This window comes from Danio rerio, chromosome 13 (genome assembly GCF_052040795.2).
Source record: "Danio rerio strain M-AB ecotype USA chromosome 13, GRCz13ab, whole genome shotgun sequence".
NCBI lineage: Eukaryota > Metazoa > Chordata > Actinopteri > Cypriniformes > Danionidae > Danio > Danio rerio.
In genome coordinates, this window is record NC_141033.1 from 34,658,193 (window position 1) to 34,683,628 (window position 25,436).

The 25,436-nt window shown below is 36.1% G+C and overlaps 1 long non-coding RNA gene across 12 annotated transcripts in view; it reads right to left on the reverse strand.

Annotated features, from left to right (window-relative positions):
* Positions 1-25,436, reverse strand: part of LOC147834235 (uncharacterized) — a 385,840-nt gene that overhangs the window by 10,161 nt on the left and 350,243 nt on the right. The window lies entirely within an intron of this gene.

The window sequence follows — 25,436 nt, forward strand, 5'->3', positions numbered from 1 at the left end:
AGTTTCCTTTCCTCTGTCAGAGCTGTTGGCAAAGTTTGCCCCGCACTGCTAATCTGAAGCCAGTGTGTCACTTACAACTGCTCAGATTAAGATTTGGTAGGGGAAGTTTGGTCCACGCCAGCACGCAGGAACAATGGGCCTTCAAAGTTTCCTCCCTCGGTCTCTCTTCCACAGTATTTATGATGCTCAAATGTGAAGTAATTGGATAGGCGAGAGAAATATGATGTGCTCTGTCGATAGAATAGGACGACGCAATGAGAGTTGTTGGAAAATGTTAGGATTCTATCATTTAGCCCGGTGTTTGCTTGTCCGCATTCTGATCCACACATCCTTCATGCGGTAAACCGAAGAACACCCCCACGAGCCCCCCAATGATTAAGTCAGAGTCTTAGTAAGTCTTAAGTGGAGATGAGTCTAGTGGACATGAACCGTTCTCCAGAGTCAGATTCGCGAATATCATACTGCAATAAGTCCTGGCTCCACGCTTATTTGACTAATTCATAAAACTGCTGGATTCTCAGTAGAGCAGTGCCGGGTTGTGAAGAAGGGCCTGTGTCTTGGGGTTTTTTAGTTCAAGTTTGGCATTTACATGCTGCCTAACCGTAGGACAGGTCCGTCAGCTAGAGAAAAAAGCAGTAGAATGCACTGCTGTCTTCTCGTGGGAGATGGGAAACAAGTTCAAGATTGCGTCTTGAGCGGCGCTCGCCTCTCTTCACGAATCACTGCTGTTGTCGTTCAGGTCGTTTCTCAGGAAGCGCCGTCCAGATGGGAGCAGGAAAATCACCTCTGTTATTATACTCTGCGTCTCTCCATGTTGTTCTCGGTATAAATACCACTGCGTAAGACTAACACAAATCTTAATAGGAAACTTACCTGTCTAAGTGTTTCGGTCCGCATATGCAATAAAAAAGTCCTACTTAGTGCTGTCTACGGTGCTGAAACCCCTGGCCTCTTTTTTTTTTTTTTTTTTTTTGCCTTTTTTGGTAAATTATTTCATTTTTAAAGTAAAAAACACAATGTGTGTGTATTCATTCATTCATTAATTTCCCATCCGTTTAGTCCCTTTATCATGGGTCGCCACAACGGAATGAACCGTCAAACTATTCTAGCATATGTTTTATGCAGCGGGTGCCCTTTCAGTCTCAACCCAGTACTGGGAAACACCAACACACTCTCACATTCACACCCACATTCATACATACAGACATTTTAGTTGATTAAATTCACGTCTTACACCACATGTCTTTGGATAGTGGGGAAAACCAGAGCACCTGGAGGAAACCCATGCAAACATGGGGAGAACATGCAAACTCCACACAGAAATGCCAAATGGCCCAGCCGCTTGAATCAGTGATCTTCTTGCTGTGAGGTGACAGTGCTAACCACTGAGCCACCGTGCTGCCCATATGTATAAACAATATTGATTAAAGGTTTAGGGTCAGTACATTTACAAAATATATATTTTTATTGAAAGAAATCCATACTCGGTCCTTTCCTCTGGATAGTTCATCTTATGTATCTCATTTCAGAACCTTGCCAAAAGTATAAGTCACCCGGGTACTTTTTACCTACACTTTTATGAGTACACAGAATTCAGTCATATTTTCTTTTGCTACACAGTGTTTTTATATATATATAGAAATGTGCTGTTTTAGAAGCAATCATTGTTTGTTTAAGGTAGTCAGTCAATAGTTCTGATTTCACAATATCCCGCGTGTCATTAAAGGGTCACAAAACACATTTTTTGAGATGTTGACAGACATTTATATGTGCCATATTGCTAAAAACACTATTCAGCAAACAATTTTGTGTTTCATAGACATTTAAACATAGACAGCTTGGCTAAAACAACTTGGGCTGTCAGTGAAATCTTATAGACATCTAAGAATAGCCAAAGCTAGACTAGTCATCAAATAGACAGACTTTACATGTGTAGTCAGTCATTTTTGTTTATTTGATGGCTAGTCTAGTTTTGGCCTATTCTTAGATGTCTATTAGATTTTTAGCCCAAATTAAGCCAAGGCGACTATATTTAGACGTCTATTAGACATTTATTAGACATCTTTTAAGAACAAAAAATGCTTGCTGGGTATTGAGGCACATATATTTCAGTAATAAGTAAAAACTGGTTGCTTTTGCAATTCAAACTAATTTGTTCTTCCAGTTTAAAGAACAAATTGTGTAATTGCGTATTGCGTAAATTCCTGCATGGAGATTGGACGTCTGTACTGGTCGGTACAAAGTGACGTCATTGAGCTTTCAGCATATCTGTGAATTAATTCATGAGAAAGATTTGGTTCTGACCAATCAGCGCACTCTATTATGTATGAGATGCAACTTCATTAAAAATACATGATATAGCTTTGAAGACTGTTTTGCCTGTTACAATGTTCAGAGAGACGCCATGTTGTGTTGCCAAGCATATAGCAATTAATAGCAAACATTGATTTGGTTGGAAAGCACAGTTACTATGTTTACATGGACATCAGTAATTGAATTTTTTGCCTTAATCTGAGTAAGACAATAATATGATTAAGGCGATTACATGAGTTGCTTTTTGAATGTTCCTTTTATGAGCCTGTTTTACATGTTATAGCACATAATTTGATAAATAACATTGTGTCATTGCGCTATCCACATTTCCACCGGAGTTTTGTGTAATTTCGGATGTTTGTTTTTTAAATTGTCGACTTTAACTGCAGTTTGGCACTTTCACTTTCATTTAGAAATAGTTCATGCATGCCCCTGTGACAAATGAGATACTGGATATGAGTATGAACTGCTGGAAGAGTGTTGTTTTAAAGGGAATTGATACAGCATGCTGTGTGAGAAAAAATAAACTTTGCAATTCATGATGCAGGTGTTTGTGGTCTAAGTTGTTTACATGTCTGTACAGCACTTCAATAATGTGACTAAAATAGGCATACTCCACATCTTAATTAGATTTCTGTTTAGCTCAATTATGATCTTAATGGAATTAAATTAATCAAAATGATAGACTCTTAATCAGAGTATTGTCTTAATCGGATTATTGGTGTCTGTAAACGTACTCAGTGTTGTCTGACATGTCTATTGTTCTTGACAAAAAATTGTTTCATAAACAAAAGTCATTGACAATGACTATCAAAGCAGACAAAACATATTGTGTAGTCTGTATTACATATAAACTATACACATTGATAAAAAAGCATGCATTTGAAATACCAAACATTTGGCCAACTATTCTTTATAATGGCTAACCTGTCAGCAAACACTATTACTTATTTTCTTTTATTTTGCTACACTTAAAAAATACATAAAACATTATTCATGGACATTTTAAACAATTCAGCTCAAAAAAGTATGTTTTTGTTCTTTTTTTCTGGGAAACATCTCATGGGACAACAGCCCTAACAAAAAAACCCTTATATAATTTCAGTCATCTCCCACAACAAACAGGCTCATTTTAGAATAAAGCCCCTGGTGCTCCACCCACAAACACTATCCACACTAGCAAACAGCTGGTGCAGCCACATTCTCCAGGAGATCATTTTCACACGCATGCTTCAGCCTTTACGTTAACTGAGCCCAGCATTCAGTGCTGTGCCAAGAGGGGCCAACCACCTGCAGCGGGCAACACATACAGACAGAGCGCAACAACATGCTAATCAACACCAAACAAATGCTAACATTTTCCATGGGACGTCCGTAGAGATTCTGCACTGACACCAGCTCATGATGTCATTGCTATCTGTCCTGTTTTGTTCATCACATTTGGAAATGGGTTCAGAAATATTTGCCCACAACCACTATGGGGTTTTGGTTAATACCTTTTAAATCTTTAAATATGCTGTAGCTGTGAGGGGTGATATTTACCAGTGCCTTTCTCCAGGCCTATTCACAAACACAAGAATGATATTAGACTTTATGAATACTGATTTAAACAACATAGGCTCATTCTGAAAGCGTCCATCTATATACATTTCTGGAGATCCCGAATTATGTACCCAGAGGAACATATGGCATTTCGTCTTTAAAAGGAACGCTACGGGGCGGTATGATGTCGTTCCTTTTCGTGCTAGTGACTGCTTACCTCCATATGGACAGCTTTCCTGCTCTTAGCAGTTTGCACAGTAGCTCGTCATGTACCTCGGCAGACTTGAGATGCAGAAAGGAATTGACCACGACAGGGTTCGAGTCCAGCAAAGAATGGTTCCAGAAAGCAGGTAAGACAAAAACAATCGCCAAAATGCGATCGGTCAGTCAGTCAGTCAGTCAGTCAGTCAGTCAGTCAGTCAGTCAGTCAGTCAGTCAGTCAGTCAGTCGACAGCAGCCTCTGGTGGATTTACGCGAGAACGGTAGGTACGAACGGTACTTGCGAGAAAAATTTGAGATCTGAAAAAGCGTACACAGCGGCCTCTGGTGGACTCGCAAAAATAAAAAATGCAAAAAAACATACTGTACCTCCTGGGACATATTTGGTGCTCTCCAGAAATGTAAATAGCTGTAGGTTTTCAGAGAGAGGGATTTAAAATGAAAATTTAAAAGATGACTACAATGGTAACTATATTTATACATGAGCTTCTTTAAATAACAAATGCAATTTTAAGTATTATCTGTCAACATGGATGTAGAATTTGGTTTTGAAAGCAAATCCAGCAATAATGTTTCTCTGTGTCATTAACATTGAGTTTGGACTCAATGCTGCTGTTCATTTAAATTCAGACGGATAAAATTTGTGTATTTTTTCTTTATTTGATTAGTTATAGTTATTGTCCTTATGTTAAGGTTTAGAAGTTTAATAGAATGACATTTTTTTCAGATATACATAAAAATTATTCTCTGATTGGGCAATTAATCATTTGTTTAACTGAGTAATACAGAACATTACAGCTGATGAAATTATTATTATTATTATTATTATTATTTATTAACAATTTACAACAACAACATTCCCTTTGAGCAGAATGGTTGCAGCATAGGGGCTCATTCTAAAAAATGTAGCCCTGTAAATTTCTGAAGATCACAAATTAGCCAGAGGTACGTATAGTTGCCTTTTGTCTTTAAAAACAAACAACAAAAGGCGGTATGATGCCATTTCTTTTAGAGCTTACCAGCTGATCGCTTACCTATTTGTGAAGGGCCTTTTCATTGTTACCAGTTTGTGCAGTGACTCGTGTATGTCGGATGATTTGAGACGCAGAGTGGAGTTGACCGTGAAAACGGGGTTTGAGTCCGGCGAGGAACAGTTTCAGAAAGCAGCTAAAAAATATAAAATATACAAGTAAAAACCAGGGTGTGAATGTAGTAAAGTCAGAAAATGTGGTAAAAACCAGGCTGCTGAGAGGGCTTTTCTTTTTGTTAATTGCTTTTTTAAACCCTAACGGTTGGGTTTAAGGAAGGGTCAGGGTGGGGGATGGGTCGGTTGGTCAGTCAGTAAGTCAGTCAGTCGACAGCAGCCTCACTCGTGAGAGACATTTGAGATTTTTAAAAAGTGTACACAGCGGCCTCTGGTGGATGCACGAAAACAAAAAAAATGTACCTCCTGGGAGCTATTTAGTGCTCTCTAGAAATGTATATAGTAGTATGTAATCAGAGTGAGTCTGGCTTAGAATTTTAAGCACAAATAATTGAAGACATGAATGAAACATTCGAAGTAAAAATTATTAACTTCAAATCATATAAAAAGCTTAATACTCAAAAGAGACTAAAAGCTAATATTAATGGGTAAATAAAATGCAAAAAAATGCTATATAGTATATTAATGAAATAATAATACAATATTTTATAATAAAAAACACACTGTTTAATGGCCATAAAATAATTATAAAAATAAGGTCATATGAACAATAAATTAATTATTTTTACGCCCTGGTCATATAATTTAATTTTAATCACAATGTGTGTCAAAGAGAGTAAGCAAGAGGGATAGAGAAGAAATCATCAGAAACCTGGAGTGTTTGCTTGGATTCAGAAACAAAATAAATTGGCTCTTTCCATCTGAACTCTCTCATTCCCCTTTTCCATGAGTCTGCCTGCAGCTGTCCGTTCACACGACGCACAGCCTAGCTAATTTTCCAACAGGGTGTGAGATTGATTGTGAACAGAAGAATGTCCGGTGAGCGCTGAGCATACGGTCTGTGAGAGTTGAGCATGCCTTAGGGTGATGAAGCTTCTGTTTTGGCCGGACAACTTGTGTTTGTCTCTCTACAGCTAATGGCCCAAAGCCAGAGCAAGGCACCCTACACAGCACAGTTTGCTGAGTCTAATGAATGCATTTATCATTTACACTATAGCAGATTCCCCTGAGCACAGCTGGGCTCGAGTCTAACAGCAAAACCCCCAGCGGTTTTGTTCACTCTTCTCAGATTCTTCCTCAGGGTGTCAAGTAGCAGTTAAGCTGCTTCTTGTTTCCAGACTAGACCTACTTTAAGGGTCACAGAGCAGTATTTTCGGGCTGGAAAAGTTTTCAAACATTTCTTTCTTTGAAAATGGGAAGATCAAGACGGCTATTAGAGCTCTTTAGAGTTCAAAAGAGGAGGACTGAATACCTCCCGAAGAAAAACGTAGTAGAGGAGAGCCAGCCTGGGCTGAGGGCACTTTATAGTCCACATTCTCGGAGGCCTGTTTATTTAAATCTGAAGCATTTGGACACTTGAGTCACACTTAAAAGTGTATTTGCCTTATTAAACTTTATTCATACAACTGGCACTTATTAAAAGGAAATAAGGTTATTTTTATATTACCATTTCAATGGCAACTAGATGAAATAAAATTTATGTAAAATGAAAAATATGTTTTTTATTTTCTGTGCAGATTTACGTTTTATCATGATTTACAGAGTAAACCCACTAAAATCAATCTGTGTAACAATGTGTTTATATAACAGAAATCTTGTCAGGCATATTTAGAGCAAAATCATTTGATGACATTTAAATACACTCTAAATAATGATCACAGTGCAGCCACAAAATGCTATTTAATTTGTCATTTTGAACATTTTGCCACTGTCTTCAATACACTGTTTGACTCATTTGGCAGTAAGAAATTTCCCTAACCTGATTTTTCAAAGTAGGACATCTTTCTGGATTACCATTTACGTTGACCCTGGAACAACATTCCAATCAGCTGATCAGAATTAAGGGATACGTTTACTGATCATGTCAAGTTTAGGCTTACGGTTAGGGTTATACACTTCTACATGGTTGTTATCCAACTACAGTACCTGACAAAAGTCTTGTCGTCGATCCCAGTTGTAAAAGCAACAAATAATAACTTGACTTTTAGATGATCATTTGAAAAAGTGGCAGAAGATTTTGTGAATTTTTCAGATGAATCATCTGTTGAACTGCATCCCAATTATCACAAATACTGCAGAAGACCTATTGGAATCTGAATGGACCCAATGTTCATATAGAATCAGTCAAGTTTGGTGAAGGAAAAATCATGGTTTGGGGTTACATTCAGTATGGGGGCGTGCGAGAGATCTGCAGAGTGGATGGCAACATCAACAGTCTGAGGTATCAAGACATTTGTGCTCCGCATCAAATTACACACCACTGGAGAGGGCAAATTCTCCAGCGATATAGTGCTTCTTCTCATACTTCATAAAATTATAATTGGCAACACTTTAGTTTAAGTCACAATTCATGCTATTAACTATTGGCCTGTATGATTTTGTGAGTATGATTTTTTTTTTTTTACATCCCTAATCCTACCCATAACTTAAACCCAACATCCAGCTTACTCACTATTAATAAGCAGTGATATGGCTATTTATTGAGCTAATAATTTTAGTAAATTGTTAATAGAATGAATTGTGACTAGAATAAAAATGTGTTACCTTATAATGTACACTGTATACCCTAATGTTGTCTTTACTTAAACAAGTTGACTGAACACAACAAAAAAATTGAATTTTGGTTCTATTACTTAAAAATGTGAGTTAATTTAACTCATGTACCATGATAATGCATAAACTTAAGATTTCAAGTGTAGTGAGCTGAAAATCATAATTAATCCACAAAAAAATAGGTCATTTTCACAAATGTAGTCTTGACTGTAAAACTCTAATATGTGCAACCTTTTAAGTGCAAAGTCTTTTTTTAAATCAGAAAACAACTGGCTCCAGGTATAATAATTTACAATAGGCTACGTATTTTTTGTTTAAAATGTATTTTGTTTAAAAAATTTTTTTTTTTTTTTGCTAACTATGGAACGGTACTAAGTTTATAAGTTAGTACTAAGTTATGTGAACTGAACAATTTAAGTATAGTCTATAAAACCAACAAGTTAAATAAACTTGAATATGCAAGTTTTGGGGGACTCAATAACTCAATTAAATTGAGGCAAACAGTTTACTTAATTAATTTAGTTCAGTCAACTTATTTTCAGTTTAGTATGATCACTTATTTCTTTAAAAAATACTGTAAGGTTGTTTCATGTTTACATTAATATCTGGATGATGGAACATTATTTCACAAATATTTATTTATTCATTTTCTTTTTGTTTCCCAGAGATGGGTTGCGGCTGGAAGGGCATCCGCTGCGTAAAAAATGTGCTGGATAAGTAGGCGGTTCATTCTGCTGTGGCGACCCCAGATTAATAAAGGGACTAATCTGAAAAGAAAATGAATAAGTGAATTTTCTTTTTGTCCAAGTCCCTTTAAAAATCAGGGGTTGCCAAAGCGGAATGAAGCGCCAACTTATCCAGCATATATTTTACACAGCGGATCCCTTCCACCTGCAACCAATAACTGGGAAATACCCATACACTCTCATTCACACACATACACAATGGAAAATTTAGCTTACCCAATTCACCTATACCGCATGTCTTTGAACTGTGGGGGAAACCATAGCACTGTGAGGAAACTCACGCCAACATGGGGAGAACATGCAAACTCCACACAGAAATGGCAACTGATCCACCTGAGGCTCAAACCAGCAACCTTCTTGCTGTAGGGCGACAGCGCTACCCACTGTGCCACCATGCCTCCTTTACAAATATTGTAAACATTTTATTTTCAGCATTAGGCCCTTTATTTTTTATTTAACATACTTTTTAAGCACAAAAAACACTTTTTAAAATGTAATTCAAAATGACATCAAAATGGGACCAAAGATTCACAAAAAAAAAAAAAGGTTTGTTAACTTTTAATTGACCGTTCAAAATAATGAAGATGCTTTCTGATTGTCAGTAATTAGTGGAACGTGTTCATAGTTATTGTGATGAACTACTCCGGTGGTTCTTCTGTGAGGACACCTGTGTGAACTCAAGAGGAACTGACTTCATACTTTCCCTAAAATGGGACCTTGGGACCTGCTGATTAAAAGTAATTGCAAAAATGGTTCTAAAAAGTGAAGCTAGTTCTGAGAAAAAGGGTCTCGCAACATTTGATATTTCAGTAATCAAATGCAATGACGTCCATACATTTTTAAAGACGACGTAAGTGTCTAAAGGTGTACAAAAATACTTCCTCCAGCCACTGTACTTTAGCCATCCACAGACATCCGGGCTTTAAATACACTCTTGTTGTTCTTTAGAGAATAAATTCAGCTCTGTTTGGAATTATGGAGAGGATCTTCGCTCAGAGGAGAAAAGAAGCACTGCGGCGTTTCACATGTTTCCCCAGAATGACATAAATCAGCAAGCACTTCGTTATGAAACAGTCGTAATGAAAACTGGAGGAACGCCTTGAATTCAACCAGTGAATCTTCAGTGGGAGCAGCGGACAAATTAAGGCCGCATGGGGAAGACAGGACACCACCTTGATGCAGATTGAAACTGTATATCCATGATAATTTAAGGAGTGATGTCAGGTAACACGACCACCTGAGGACCCAACAGCTCTACTGAGCGTTAACAAGTGTTCATCAAAAGCCCAGGATCTGAGTTTGGCAGATGGCATGAGTGATTTACTACAGATGTCTTCAAAATATTTCCTGCTTTGATTTGGTTTCATCCATTTTATTCACAGAGAACCTGTTTTGCCATATCTATTTTAACCAACTAGCTATAATACAACATTATCTTAACAAACAAACAATATTAAAATCAAATTTTCTGTATGTCACTTTGGGCATCATGCCTGGCAGAAGCATGCTTATTAAAAAAGTTTCGAGACATTGCTTATGAAAAATCACCTTTCTCATAATTCTTGCAATCTTACAAAAGACAAAATTTGGTTTGAACAAAAGATAGACGGATATCAACCTAAACATGAATAAAAAAAGTATGCGCCGACATATCAGTGATTGCTTGTAATAAATATTGAAATAGTAATAAAATAAGCAATTTTAATAGGTTATACCAAAATTAAATACGAAGATTTGCAAAATTGTATCAACATTTTTTCGGCTGTAATAATTTACTTGACTCAATAACTCCTTTGGCTTAGTCCCTGATTTATCAGCCGATTCAAATGTTATAACTCGATTAAAGGGGCTTTATCAGTGGTAATCAGCTGATAGATATGGGCCAGTGGGGACCTTCTGCGCCTACTGGTAGGTTCACATTTGGATGTGGCTGGGTGTTAACAAGAATTATTTACATTATTTATTAAATTTCCCATTTATTACATTTTATTAACGTCTATCCCAACCATCACAGTAATGTAAAAACAGATGTGGATCTGGAATCTTCTCAACACTAAAAAAAAAAAATTGTTGAATGAACATGATTTAATCGTGGCACCCTTTATGCATCTAATCCAATCAAGTAAACCTGAACTGCTTTGAACATGTTGTATGAACACAAAGCAAATTTGTCGATAAAACATGGTTTCAATATGTCAGTCTAACTTCTTTGCAACTAATTGACTCAAAATGTTTGAATTGTGTTATTCTAATTAAAATGATTCTAATTTCGAATTAATTAGATTTAAAATTAAGTATTCAACACAAAAAGGACAGAAAACATGTATATATATTAGGGATGTAACGGTATTGTAAATACCGTCATACCGCAATATTAATTTTTTTCGATATTACCGAAGTCGCATGACTCGGTAAAACTATAGGTCTTCTGAGAAAATTTGCTCAGGCGAATGAAGCGAACGGGAGGTAGCGAAAACTACAATTCCATCAGGCCATGCTTGACCATCATCCCTTGCGGTCTGTTGTCGCTACAGATCCAGTAATGCGGAAATGGAGTGTGCTGCTAGAAGCGGGGAGGAAAAGAGCTGGAAAACTCTAAAGCGGGTGTTGTCGCCGTGCGCGTACTGAATAGCGGTGTTGTCGCGCGAGTTCTTATCAGCTGTGTTGTCGCGCGAGTTCTTATCAGCTGTGTTGTCGCGCGCGTACTGAATAGCGGTGTTGTCAGCACACTGTTCAGATTGATGCAGACATGAGACCTCTATCTTACTCATGGTTTGTCCTCTCAAGTGGGGGAAAGACAATGCACAACGTTACCCACTGCTGTCAACCTGGGCCAAGTCATATCTCTCTTGTCCCAGAAACCTCAGTCCCAAATGAGAGGGTTTTTTTCTGTTGCAGGGGACATTGTAAATGCCCAGAGATAACAGCTTTTACCAGATTATATTTATATGATAATTTTCCTTTAAACCCATCTCTATCTAAGTGAGTGAGTGATTAAATGTTGAATGTGATGAGTTTTTAACAATACTAAATTGAAACTTTATTTTTTTACATGGTTTAATATTTTTTTTAAAATTGAAGTTCCTGTTTCAAAGCTTACAGATAGATGGCTAATTTGTATGTCATTGACACTTTTGGCACTTTTTTGGAGTATTTTCATAAGTTTTGTTTTTCCTGTAAATGATTCAATAAATACTGTACCGTGACATTCATACCGAGGTATTACCGTACCGTGAAATTCTGATACCGTTACATCCAATTAATCATTTAACATATGTAAACTTGATTTGTTCTTTTCAATCTGACAAATTTTTATTTTGTAAGTCCAATACATGCCTAGTTGATTTTTTGAGTGTATTAGTATAGCTGATTAACCATTTGGATGGATGATAACAGACTTCTGTCGCCACTGGCTCGCATGGTTCGGTTGGATTGGTAGAGCTACGCATCGATAAATTTGCTCTTCAGTGTTTGAACTCTCAGTAATGATTTTAAATCACACTAAACTGAGCTAAACTGAACTGAACTTAAACACTAAAACTGAACTACACTGTTCCAGTTACAATGACCATTTATGTGAAGCTGCTTTGACACAATCTACATTGTAAAAGCGCTATACAAATAAAGCTGAATTGAATTGAACTTCTGAGCCTACCAGTCTTTTGAGCCTACCTCAGCACTCTAGCAAGTGTTTTATGCGATAAATGACCTTCCAGTCACACACAATGATTGTATTATTTGTTGAAATATCTTTGGTAATTTGCGGGTTTTCTCAGTAAAAATAGAAACATATTTATTAATTACAATTAAAATTTTAACAAAAAATGGTAATACATTTTTTTTTAAGCGATTCATTTCCAATGCATTTTTTTATTTCATAGTAACATCCTATGATTTCAAAAATGTTAAAATTGTGGATACATTTGGGCATATAAGGTAGAATGTAATGAACTTTGGCAAGTTCTGGATGAATAAATCAATAGTGCTGTACACCTAAAAAGAGACAATAAAAAATCTAGAAAATTTGTAACTGAAAGAAATAAAAGTAAAATGAAATTTGGGAATAATAAAGTGGGTTTTATATAGCCCTACAAATGGTTCCTTAACACCAAAATTTATTATTTTTTGGCATGTTGTTTTTTATTGTGATAGGACAGTAGATAGGAAGTGAAATTAAAGAGTGACTGGGGAGAATTTTGCATTAATTTAGGATGTCTGCAGTGCATTTGCTCTACATGTCAGCACACCAATCACTAGGCTAACATTCACAACCCATAAGACTTTTACTCATTTTCAGGACACAAATGATAACAATTTAATCTGAGTGTTTTCTGTTTGCTTTCATTCAATGTCTTCTCTTGAACCTCTGTGATTTAATTTCAGTGGCTGTAAATATTTTATTTTCAAAAAAAATCTGAAATTAAACTAAAACTGTTAATCAAAAAGCAATCATGTCTCTTTAGAAGACTTGACTTAAACCACGCAATTCCATTTAGATTTATTAACTGAACTCTATATGAACGTTTTGAAGCATTGAAGACTTTTGTGCGAAGAGCCTGGGCTTCCTCACTATTTGAAATTATAGTGTTTAACATTAAGCGTTCCCCACCAAACCACTGCCAGCTCTGGAATCCTACATCATCAGAATATTTTATACACTGCAAATAAGTCCTGTGCAACCACAGATCCCTAGCAATCCTGTGGTTAAGTCACATCAAACAGAGGATCACAGAGGCAGACTGCTAATGCTGGAGCCACGAACTTCAAGAACACATTTCAACAGGTGATCTGAACTGGGATGAAGTCACTATTACCGATCAACAAGCAGAATTTATTTTGATTTTGCTACAGTGAGCTTGTGGGTTTGCGGTGTGATTCAGTACTTGCGTAATCTAATCAGAGCTTTCTCTTACTTTTTGACGCACAGGATGTTATAAAAACAAACATAACAGTCAAACATAGGGCTGGACTATAAAATGTGGAATGAAAAAAACAAAACAAACGAAAAAAGATCTGATAAAAATGCTAACATGTATTTGTTAAATGTTGTATTTAATGTAAAGGTTGTTTATTTGCAGATAGGTCTCGAATCAATCACGTGACCTGCTTCAAAGAGAAGTGCTTGAATTTAGCGAAAAACACTCATTTCTCAGTGATTTAAAGCAACTGCGCTGACAAACAGAAAAAACACACTGTCCCGTGAACAATTAATTTAGAAGATATGTGCCTTTTAAATTAATTTCATGGATTTAATGTAGTACCAGTAACTGCACCATGATATTGTGATGGGATTGGCATACTGAATTGTATTATTAATAAACTTATTCAATGTGTTTACACTTTACAAAAGTTTCATTAATGCGTTTACTAGCATGAACTAAAAATGAACAATACTTTTACAGTATTTATTAATCATAGTTAACAATACTAACAATGACAATTTTCAAAAACTAACTTTAATGAAAGACTAAAAATAACGTGAGGTGACATTCCAAGAGCCAGTTTTCCAAGAGCCAGTTTCTGTGTCTGACGATCAGGTTGTTGTGGTCCTAACCTTCAACCACCAGCCTTTCCACAATGCACTGGCTCCTTACGACTCCCCCTGCAGGTGGTGGGCCTGCAGGAGGGTGGTCCCACGTTGCTCCTTGGGGCTGAGTATCAGCATCTCCAAGTCTGAGACCGGAAAAAGGTGTTTTGCCATCTCCAGGTTGGAGAAAAGTCCTTACCACAGGTGTAGGAGTTCAAGTATCTTGTGGTTTTAGTCAAGAGTGAGGGAAGGTTGGAACGTGATATTGATAGGCGGAGCGGTGGGTGCAGCGGCAGCAGTAATGCTTTTAATTCATCGGTCTGTGGTTGTAAAGAAGGAGCTGAGTTCCTACTCTCACCTATGGTCATGAGATTTGGGTCATGACTGAAAGGACAAGATCCCTGATACAAGTTGCCAAAATGAGTTTCCTTCGCAGGGTAGCAGGGAGCACCCTTATATATATGGTGGAAGAGCTCTGTCACACGAGAGTAGTTCGGAGTAAAGTCAGCTGAGGTGGCTAAGGGAAGACGTGAGACGCTGGAGGGACTATGTCTTGGCTGGAGGAAGTTTTAGCTTCCCGGCCCCAAAAAGCAGACGAAAATGAATGAATTATTGAAGGAAATAAAAAAAAAACTGTAATAAATGTATTGTTCATTATTTGTTCATGGTAAATACATTAATCAACATTAACTAATGTAACTTTATTGCATTTAGGGAGTCACAGGATTTAATTAAATTAAGATTCAATTATTTTGTCACTGTTAGTAAGCTATAGCATTTGTATTTATACCTCATGTATTCAGGCTAATTCATTTTTAATAATTAATATACGAATATCTTAGTTATGAAAGACCGAAGGTGCATCCCAAATCGCATGCCTATGCACTATTCTATGCAATTTTGTAGTATTAAATAGTCTTCACGCACTCAACAGTTGCAGCTTTGCTCACTTAGAGGAAGGGGCGGAGCTATTGGGTGCACATGTTGGATAACTTTATTTATTGTGAATTGTGAAAGCAAAATTCTCCTACGAGAGTGATTACACCGCATCCCGATGGTGAATGCAGTTATACTCATGGCAGGTATTATGTGGCAGTTTGGTCATTTGTTTCACTAATATGGCAACCGTCACACGTTATCAGGGATACAGTTTGAATTTCCTCTTAGTCATTAGTGTTCCATCTGCAACAACACTACATACATAAACTATGCTGGTGAGTGTGTAGAAGAAGAGTTTACTCTATTGTTTTAGTACGTTTTATAATCATCCATAATTATAAATACTGTACATTAGATTTGTTACATGTTCTTCTAGTAAACATGTTTGTTAGGTTTTGAATATTTTGAAAAAAATTATTTTATTGACCATTAACTAACTGATTTCTACAACTTTCCCTTAGAAGCAAAAATCTGCCAATAAAATAAGACATGACATTTATTGTGATATTCATCAATAGTGATTGATATGAAAACTTTACTGTGTCCACCCCATATACAGAAAGACAGTGTATAATCAGAGACTTAAAATGAGGAATTCAGATCAAAATCTGTAAAAGATAAATGGGATTTTTTATGAGTTCTTCAGTTCAAACCAGATGAAAACAACCGTGGGGATGCAGAGGAGGCCAGCCTCTAAGCATCTGTCTCATGTTACCACAATTTCTTTAATTGGCCCAATTGAAGCGCGGTCATTGATTGGGGCTATTTGCAGACAGGGCAAACATCTCAACCTCCTCAATTATCTCATTGATTACAATAATGCGGAAAATTGCCCGCTGAGAGCTGGACAGTAAGTCAAACACCTGGCCGGAGCGTCAAACTCCAGCATTTAGATGCCGCAGTGTAGAGATGAAAAGAGCGCAGCTGTCAAACCAGGCTAAAGAAATGAAATCCGAGGCAATTCATCACTTCTTCTCACACACTAGAAGAGCTCATTCTCAACATTGCAGGAAACATCATCTGTTTATCTCACTGTGGCATTTTGTTGAGTTTCCAAAGCGCTCAGTGCTTGTGTATTCAAATATTTAACGGAGGAATGTTGCTTCGTTTCCATTACAAACAGCTCTGTTTTGAACCATTACCAGATTGACATTTTTGCTCAATTAGAACAGATAGTTCAGCAGAAAAGGGGTGACAGCATGTGGACATGACATGTGGTGCTCAGCGCATTCATCGGTTGCTAAGCAAACTTTTTTTCCAATCGGAGGTAAACTGCAGGATCAGATGGAAGAATTCGGGCATTGTTTACATTAGTTGTGCCCTCCTAATCCCCATTACCAGAGAGAAATTCACAAGATGGCTTCCAAACTCAACTCAAAACATATGGATCTGACAGGAGGAGCTCATAAATTAAGAAATGACTTCATTTTTTTGTGCTTTTGATTCCTCTCAGAGCTGCTAAAATTAGAAAAAGAGGCGGAGCTGCGGGCATGGGTATTGTCATTTCAATATGTATGAGACATGAGGGGACACATTGTTGTCTGGTCTCGTTCAAAAATGAAAGAGAACGGAAGAATGTGACCCTTCATCTTCTTATGAAATCTGCTCTAAAGGATCTCTTTAACAAAACCATTGCGTTTAGTCAAGATTTCCAGAAGAAGCTTAAAGTATCTCCTAGGCTACAAAGACAGTCACAAAATGTCTTCAAGATGTCCATCAATCCACAACAGAACAACATTGGCTCAACTTGTAGAAGAGAGGGAAAAAAGGTTTGAACTTTTGCTTGTAACTAAAAAAGTCTGTAAAGGGGATATGAAAATTTTTTTTTTTAACAGCATTTGCATTAATAATATATATCAGTTCAGAATCAAACAAAAAAAAGCTCAAGCATAGTTTTAATAATGTGTTGGGGCTCTTTGGGTAAGGGATTCATCAGAATAAACAGCAAAAATAAATATAAAAATCCTATATTAGCCATGCCAATAAAGGCTTTTTAATATTTTTTCCACATTTTTTGAGTGCCTTGGACTGATATATCAGTTCAGATTCCTTTATTTTGCCATTCAAAACATCACAGTAGATGTGATGCTGAACGAAATTCATTACATCGACACTAGGCATAGGATGATCAACGCTTTCAAATTATAGAGTGATTGGAAAAAATCAAGGTTTCAAAACAGCTAACATTTTCTCTTATGCTGTTCCTGGGGTATAAATAAGATTGATTTTCTTTTTTTTAGGGCAACAATATTTCCAGCAGGAAACAAATATCCAAAGATGACTTTTCAAGTTGTAAAGAAGTGTTTTTTTTGAAGCTGAAGCAGCAGAAGTGGATAATTTTGAAAAATACGCACTGGCTTTCTATCAGTAATTGAAATGATTTTAAAATCCTCATGCTTGCGTACAAGGCCTTAAATGGTCTAGCACCACAATATTTATCTGAGTCTTTAATCCCATACACTCCTAGACGTGCATCACTCTCGTCTGATGCTGGTTTTTAACTGCTCAGTAAATTAAGCTAAATCTATGGGAGACCAGGATTTCTCCTCATTAGGACCTAAATTGTGGAACTCTTTACTCTCTGATATTCGCAATGCAGAATCCCTGAGTAATATTAAATCATCTCTTTATGCTTACTTTTTTAGGGTAGCTTTTATTTGTTTTTATTTTACTTGTATATGATTAAGATCTATTAATAACATTTGTGTGGTTTTAATTTTTATTTCATGTTTTTTGCATTTATCATGCCTGTTGCATTTTATGTCTGTAAAGTGCATTAAGATGCAACTTTTAAAGGCGCTACACGTTTATTATATTTATTATGATTTATTTTAATTATTTAGCCTGACATGTTTTCTGTTCCAAAATATTAAAAAAAATTCTGAAAATATAAAATAGATTGTGTTTTGTGAAATTTTACCCAGGCATTTAAAAAGATCATATTTTAAAGCAGTAACCTCAATATCGTGAACTGATATTTTTATCCACAGATATACTACCGTCAAAATCTTATACCGGCTTACCCGGCAAGAACATAAAAACAAATTAGAAATCACTATAATAGCCTAAAATAATAAATAAGCTTTTTATAATTATATACGTAAATATAAAATATGCGCCAATTTAAAATTTACAGAAAGGAAGGAATAAATACTTATTGGCCAGTTTGTTAAAATAGTTATTATATTGACAATATGTGCCAATTAAGCTGTTCATGCACTTTTGTTACATGCTGTCACTGTCACACGATGGAGACATGGATGGTTATCTCTTTTCATCAGTTTATTCAAACACAGTGCATTGTTCAACAAGAGAAGCAGGTAAGGGATATTCTTGGATGGAGAGCAGACTAGTATGTTGTTCACAATGTAAACAAGAACCTTCATTCCTTAATCACAGCATGTGCATCCACAGGTTGGGAGAAACGTCCATAGGTGAAGGGAAACATCCATAGAAGAAGGCAAGCCAGGAAGAAGGTGAGGTGAACCATCTGACTTCGATTCCAGCTGTTGTACGACTGGAAACGGTAAGTCTATATAGGGGATGGTGATTGCAGGTGCAGGTGTGTCTCATTAGAACTCAGGGGAGTGTGCACAGGTATGGTGAGAAGTGGCTGGTGAAGGAGAGTGAGGATTGGAGCTAAGGGAATGAGATGGTAAGGGAGACTGGTCATTGGAGCAGCAGGTGCGAGCCGGGGATGTGACATGTGGCTATCAGTAATATTTAAAATGTGATCTTGTTCAAAAATCCTATAATAACTGGATAAAAACTGTCATGAAACTGCATTGATCTGCTCAGGCTTCGGTCACACTTGCCTGATGGCATAAGTGTGAGCAGACTATGGCTAGGATGGGTTGGATTCCTGAAAATGCTATTTGCCCTAGACAAGTCTAACCGAAGCCAGCTAGCGAAGTGTTATGCAGGTAAACCTCACTCCTCTGACCTCCAAAGGTGCTCTAGCAACAGACACTAGAGGACTTGGTCTTTAGCTTCCTTGTCAGAGCAACCAACTCCCATACAAAGAATTGCCTGTTTGATCCCAGCTCAGACTGGGTTGGGTGTGGTAGAATTGGTGGGTTACACAAGATACGTTGTCGATACAGTTCCTCAATAAATGTAATTTTGACTCCTAAAATAATTTGCAACAGTTGAAGTCAGAATTATTTGCCCCCCTTTGAATTTGCCAATGATTTGCCATCATTTCCCAAATGTTGTTTCACAGATCAAGGACATTTTCACAGTATGTCTGATGATATTATTTCTGCTGGAGAAAATCTTATTTGTTTTATTTTGGCTTGAAAAAGTCATTTTAAGGACAAAATTATTAGCCCATTTAAGCTATATAGTTTTCAATAGTCTTCAGAACAAACCATCATTATGCAATAACTTGCCTAATTACCCTAACCTGCCTAGTTAATCTAATTAACATAGTTAAGCCTTTAAATGTCACTTTAAGCCGTATAGAAATGTCCTAAAAATCTAGTAAAATATTATTTACTGTCATCATGGAAAAGATAAAATAAATCAGTTATTAGAAATAAGTTATTAGAACTATCATGTTTAAAAATGTGTTGAAAAAATCTTCTCTCTGTTTAACAGAAATTGGGGCAAAAAATAAACAGGGAGGCTAATAGTTCTGACTTCAACTGTATAAGAGAAATCAAATAAAGTTTTAATTATTTTTGGATTTAAAATAAATAAGCGAACATAACTGTCAAATGTCCTTTTGCTTATCAAGTAAATTTATATTCGTTAATTTGTTCTTATAGCATTTAAATTTTTTTTTTGGCTATTTTATGAGCAAAAGTCCACCTATTTATTTATTTATTTATTTTATTATTTATTTTAGACACCAAGACTTAACATACCATACATTCATTTTAATGAAGTAAATCTATCTTGATTTAGGAATGTTTACTGGAAAGCAAGACAAATATAATATAGCTCTCCTAGTTTGTGTAGCATTTTAAGTCAAACACCTGAAAAAGTTAGTAGCGAAATGAAATATAACAGAGAACTCCATTAAGTCTACTGAAAAATTAAAGTAGGAAACAAATTTTCCTCAAGGCTCATTTTAGGAACATTTTACAAATGATTTTTAGAAGGCTACATCCAAACGCAACATTGCAAAGTGTGATAGGTTAAACTATGTGTTGCGCACCAATCAGAAACCGCCTTATTGGTCAAACAGCAGCGAGTGCATTCACATGTGTTAAAGATTTTAAAGACGTTGGCTTTGTGGATGTTTACAAAAGAGTAGGTCCTCATTAATGGATCATTAGTCATATACACAGTAGTTTGGAAGTAGTTTGATTTGAATGTCCTCCATTTATCCTTGTCAACACTTTATATTCTGAGAGGCTCACATGAGCACAGAGGCATGTCATGTGTTGTGTGTTACTTCAGTGTGTACGTTAACTTGCATCTTTGTGTCTGGTAAAGATTTTAAAGACTCTGGCACATGTCATGTTTTTGTAGGTCATTCATCTGATCATTTGTTATGTGAAGTGGTTTAAGTGATGTTTGAACCAGTTGGTCTTTCCATTCGCGCAGCATGAGAAGAAAAGTCAGTGTAAATATTTAAATGTCTCTAAATATAATCGTATTGCATCAGTGCGATTTTATATAATAGAATAGAATTTGTGCTCTGAGAGAGACAGACTTTATCCATCACTATTTGAGGGGAAATGAAGATCTTGTGAGAATTAAAAGGACCTTTTTACCATTTGAGAAGGTAAAGCTCATACAAAATGAAAATGTGCTGTTTATTTTATCACGCTTAGCCCAACTAAGAATCATAAAATGTACTTGAAAAAATTTTTTTTTTTAAATAATTAATATTCCTGACTTTTGACAAAACATTGATAAAATGTTACTGTTTTATGAAGTAAATCAATCAGTCGGTGCAAGAAACTAAACATTATTCACAGCATTTTTACTTCAATTCACAGCCTTAAGAAACAAACTTGATCATTGTAATCTTAGATGGTGAGAAAATTAACTGCAAATGTAATTTTTTTGGGGTTAAATCCAATCCAATGCAACTGTAGCTATACCTGCCAGTTGTTACAGTCCACACTTCCCAAATACTGATGTCCATGCATTTTATTTATTGAACACATGAAAACTAAAAAGATGAGCAAACAAACAAACAAACCAAACGTTTCACACAAACACAGCATAATCAACTGAACATGAAAATTAACAAAATAATATACCAACAATGTTTCCTTTACCGTGTTGGCCTGATAATCAGCAGTAGAATAATCAGGTGCATTTAACATGTGTCTGCATTGAAATCTCACCATGCTGTCTATACCAACTCTCGCAGGTTAAATTAATCAAGGAGAATCATGTGACCTCTGAATCAAGCCAACCGGAAACAAGGAAATTTCTAAAATAAACATAAACCAATACACTTTCAAATAATGAAATACAAAAGTAAGAAACATAAAACACAAGCTGACCGATCAGTTACACATGTTCAAAAAAATTCAGTGTTCGTTTGAACCCCAAAATCTTTTACTCTATGGATAGAAAACACTCATATATTTAAACACCTATAAACACCTATATACATTTCTGGAGAATGCAAAATACGTCCCAAAATACGTCCCAGGAACTACATTTTTTTTGCAGGTTTTGTTTTTCACGAATCTACCAAAAGCTGTACACTTTTCCTGATCTCAAATTTCTCTCATGAGTGCCATTCGCACCTGCTGTTCTCATGTATATCCACAGCTGTCAACTGACAAAATGACTCACTGACTGATGATTGACTGACCCACCCTTCTCCTTCCTTAAACCCAACCTACAGATTTCAAAGGCAATCCAGAAAATGAAAAGCCCTTGCCTGATTTTTACCACATTTTCAGATTTTACCACATTCTCACTCTGTTTGTCTAACCTGCTTTCTAGAACCGTTTTTCGCTGGACTTGAACCCCATTGCCGTGGTCAACTCCTCTCTGCGCCTCAAGTCCTCTGTCGAACATGGTGAGCTAACTGGACAAATTGTTAACAGTGGGAAAGCCGTCAATTTTGAGGTAAGTGATCAGCTGGTAACACGAAAAGGAACATATATTGTCAAATCACCGAAATGCAGCCATACGTATTTCTGGCTACATAATTTGCAATCTTAAGAAATGTATAAAGTGCTGAATTTTCAGAATGAGTCTATGGCCCTGTTTACACTGCCAGTTGAACGCAACCCAATTCAGTTTTTTTTTTTTTTTTGCTCATATGTGACACAAAATAGATCTTTTCTATGACTGTGTAAACACAAAAAAAAACAAAAAAACGCATGCATTTGAATATTCAGAGATCGGTTTCAGGCCTCCTTTATATGTAGAAATAAATCAGATATAAATCAGATATGTGACAATGTGATTATTATGTAAACAGGCAGATCGGATTTATTGAGGCATTCTGTTTTGTGCGTCATTAAACTTGCGACAATGTGGTAAGAGCATGTGTGGAGACAATTTGCTCCCACCAGACCTAAGATCTCTCATGTACCAACAAATTCCTCTGAATGGTGGAGGACACCATATATAAACTATAGACGCAAGCTGTGATGACGGCACTTTCTCTCCTCCTCCGCCTCAAAATCATTTTAAAATTAGGCAAACTTTGCATATTTCACAGAGCTAAAAGCAAGACAATTTTTTATGCATCGTCGCTAGTGTGGTGCAGAAACTAGAACCTGCCTTTATGCATGCGCAACGTCGTAAATTTTATGGAAAGTGTAAACATATGAATCGGTTATGAGTCACAATTAAAAGAACAAAAACAGACAGGTTAAAAGATCAGATTTAGACAACAAATCGGAATTGAGCATCAAGACCTGACAGTGTAAACGGTGTCTATGTTGCAATGTGTGCAGCAACATAAAGGTGAACTATTTCTCACATGTTGTCTAATTATTAACAATTTATTAAAAATTCTATATAAACTTATACAGTTTTTTGTTACTGCATTTTCTGAGTAGGCCTGTCATGATATCTATTTTTTGTTGTACAAAATATTGCACCAAACTTTTGTGTTTTATGTCATCAAAATGCAATTACACTCTTCCAAAGAACACATCTTATTTTATTCGTAAGAATATTTCATTTAATTATAGTCACTTTAACAACTTAATACTTTAGGGTGTGAAAATGTGTAGGCTGTGATATCTGCTACCAGATCTATTTTCAGTTGTCAGACACCCACGTGAAAATATACTTTAGTCGCTTATAGTTAATACTACAGTGTTTTTTTTTTACCATACTGACACTGACACCTCCAACAGAGATAGAGAGGTTGCGCAAAATGTTGCTAGAATTGTTTTTTTTATGTATGGACGATATGTATTGCATCACCAAAAATAACTGAGGTCATGTCCATGTGTTGTACAATATATCAATATATTGATTAATGTGGGATGGCCTATTTCTGAGTAGCGTTTACTCTCCATCACAGTTTAATGTGGGTGTCACAGTGTTCAGAAAGACCAGCACTGTTGTTCTCTGCCTATTAAAGTTCTCAATGGACAATTTGAGTGCTCTGAATCTCCCTTTGGATTATGCTGCATAGAGGAAAGCTCTAGAGACCACACACATTCGCATATACTCATAGACAGACTTAACAGACTGTTCTATTCCTCGGACAGGAAAAGCATACACAGTTTTATGATGTTTGTGATGTCAGTCTGACCCCAAACTTCAGCTGCTACTGCCTGGGAACAAGCAGAGTGAGCCAGAGTTCACCACAGGTCAGAACAACAGCGTGGACACTCCTTCACTCGCAATAACAAACCAAGACAAAGCGGCAATTAGCCATGGTCACAGAGATGAATTATGATAAATCAATTTAAATTGCAATGTTGTGCTATAATTAAAAATTAAAAATCAAAAATATATTTTTAGTAGCCATTACTTCAGGTCTTGTTGTCACATGGCTTATCAGAAATTATAAGAAATCCATGATAAATTAAAGTATTATATAACTCTTTATTGGGAAGAACCAGTAAACTCGGAAGCTACATGAACAATGTAGTGAGCTAAGCTAGGTACTCTACTTAAAATATAGCTTAACAAAACTAATAGCTACCCTCTGGGATATGTAGCAGGCTAAGCTAAGTATGGTCTCGCTGCATCTAAGCTATTAGCAGTTTTCTTTTTTAAATCGAAGCAACTTAAACCCAAGTCAATCATATCTTAGTAATCAATAAAACTATCAACAAAATATATTCAGTTGAATTATTTAGTGCAATTAATAGGCTGTACCAAATAGAAACATATATTACATTATAGTATATAACAGCAAAAAATAAATAAATAAATAAATAAATAAATAAATAAAATTCCAATAAAACCAGGTGTTACACACTTGAAATACTATAGTAATTTATAGTAAATGGAAATATTTAGGAATAAGCATTATAATGTATTGCATGTTTACTACAGTAAACTTTATGTATATAACTCCTCTTCCTCAGTCATCTTTCCATCAAGCAAATTTCTCCTGTTAGCCTAATTGGTTTGCAATGTTACCGACCAGGATGAGAGGTGGCAGTAACGTACCAAAAAGATTATCGACCACTGTAAAACAGGGAAAAAAAAGAAATTGTCATTCCCGCATCATAAGGATTTACTTTCTAGAAAGGTTAGATACCGGCCTCACAGCTCCATGAATGTCAGTATTGTCACTTATTGTTCCGCGATTGTTAAATGTAGCTTGTGTGGACGCTACTGTGCTACTGTGACTAAAAAAATAGCTTCGCTCCTGAAAAGCTATTTGATTTAGAAAGTAGCAACTGAGAAATGTAGTTAAGCTACTAAAATCACCACTTAAAGTGACGCTACTGCCCAACATTAAGAAAGACCATATATCGACATCAATTACAACATAATTTTTTTGGTCATAAAAGTTCAAAAGTCTTGTAATAACACTCCAGAGTTTTTCCCCAACCCAGTCTCATTTAGAAAATTGTAACCCTATATACATTTCTGGAAAAACTTGTCCCAGAGGGTATGCTATTTTGCAGATTGACTGACTGACTAATCCACTCTCTTTTTATTTATATGTTTATTTTATTTACTGGCTTTTTTTGTCTTATGCTTTCTGAAACCATTCTTTCAGCCACAGGACAAACCGATAACAGCTGAAAAGCCATCCATATACACTCTCAGAAAAAAAGGTACAATGAGGGTACAATTTTGTTCCTAGAGGGAACAAAATATAAAATTGTACCTTTAAAGGTCCCATATTGGTCCTTAGGGTACAATTTTGTACCCAAATGGGCTATAAAGGTACAAATGTCCAGATTTAGGTTTGAAAGGTACATTTTTGTACCTTTTATAGCACATTTGGATACAAAATTGTACCGTAAAGGACCAATTTGGCACCTTT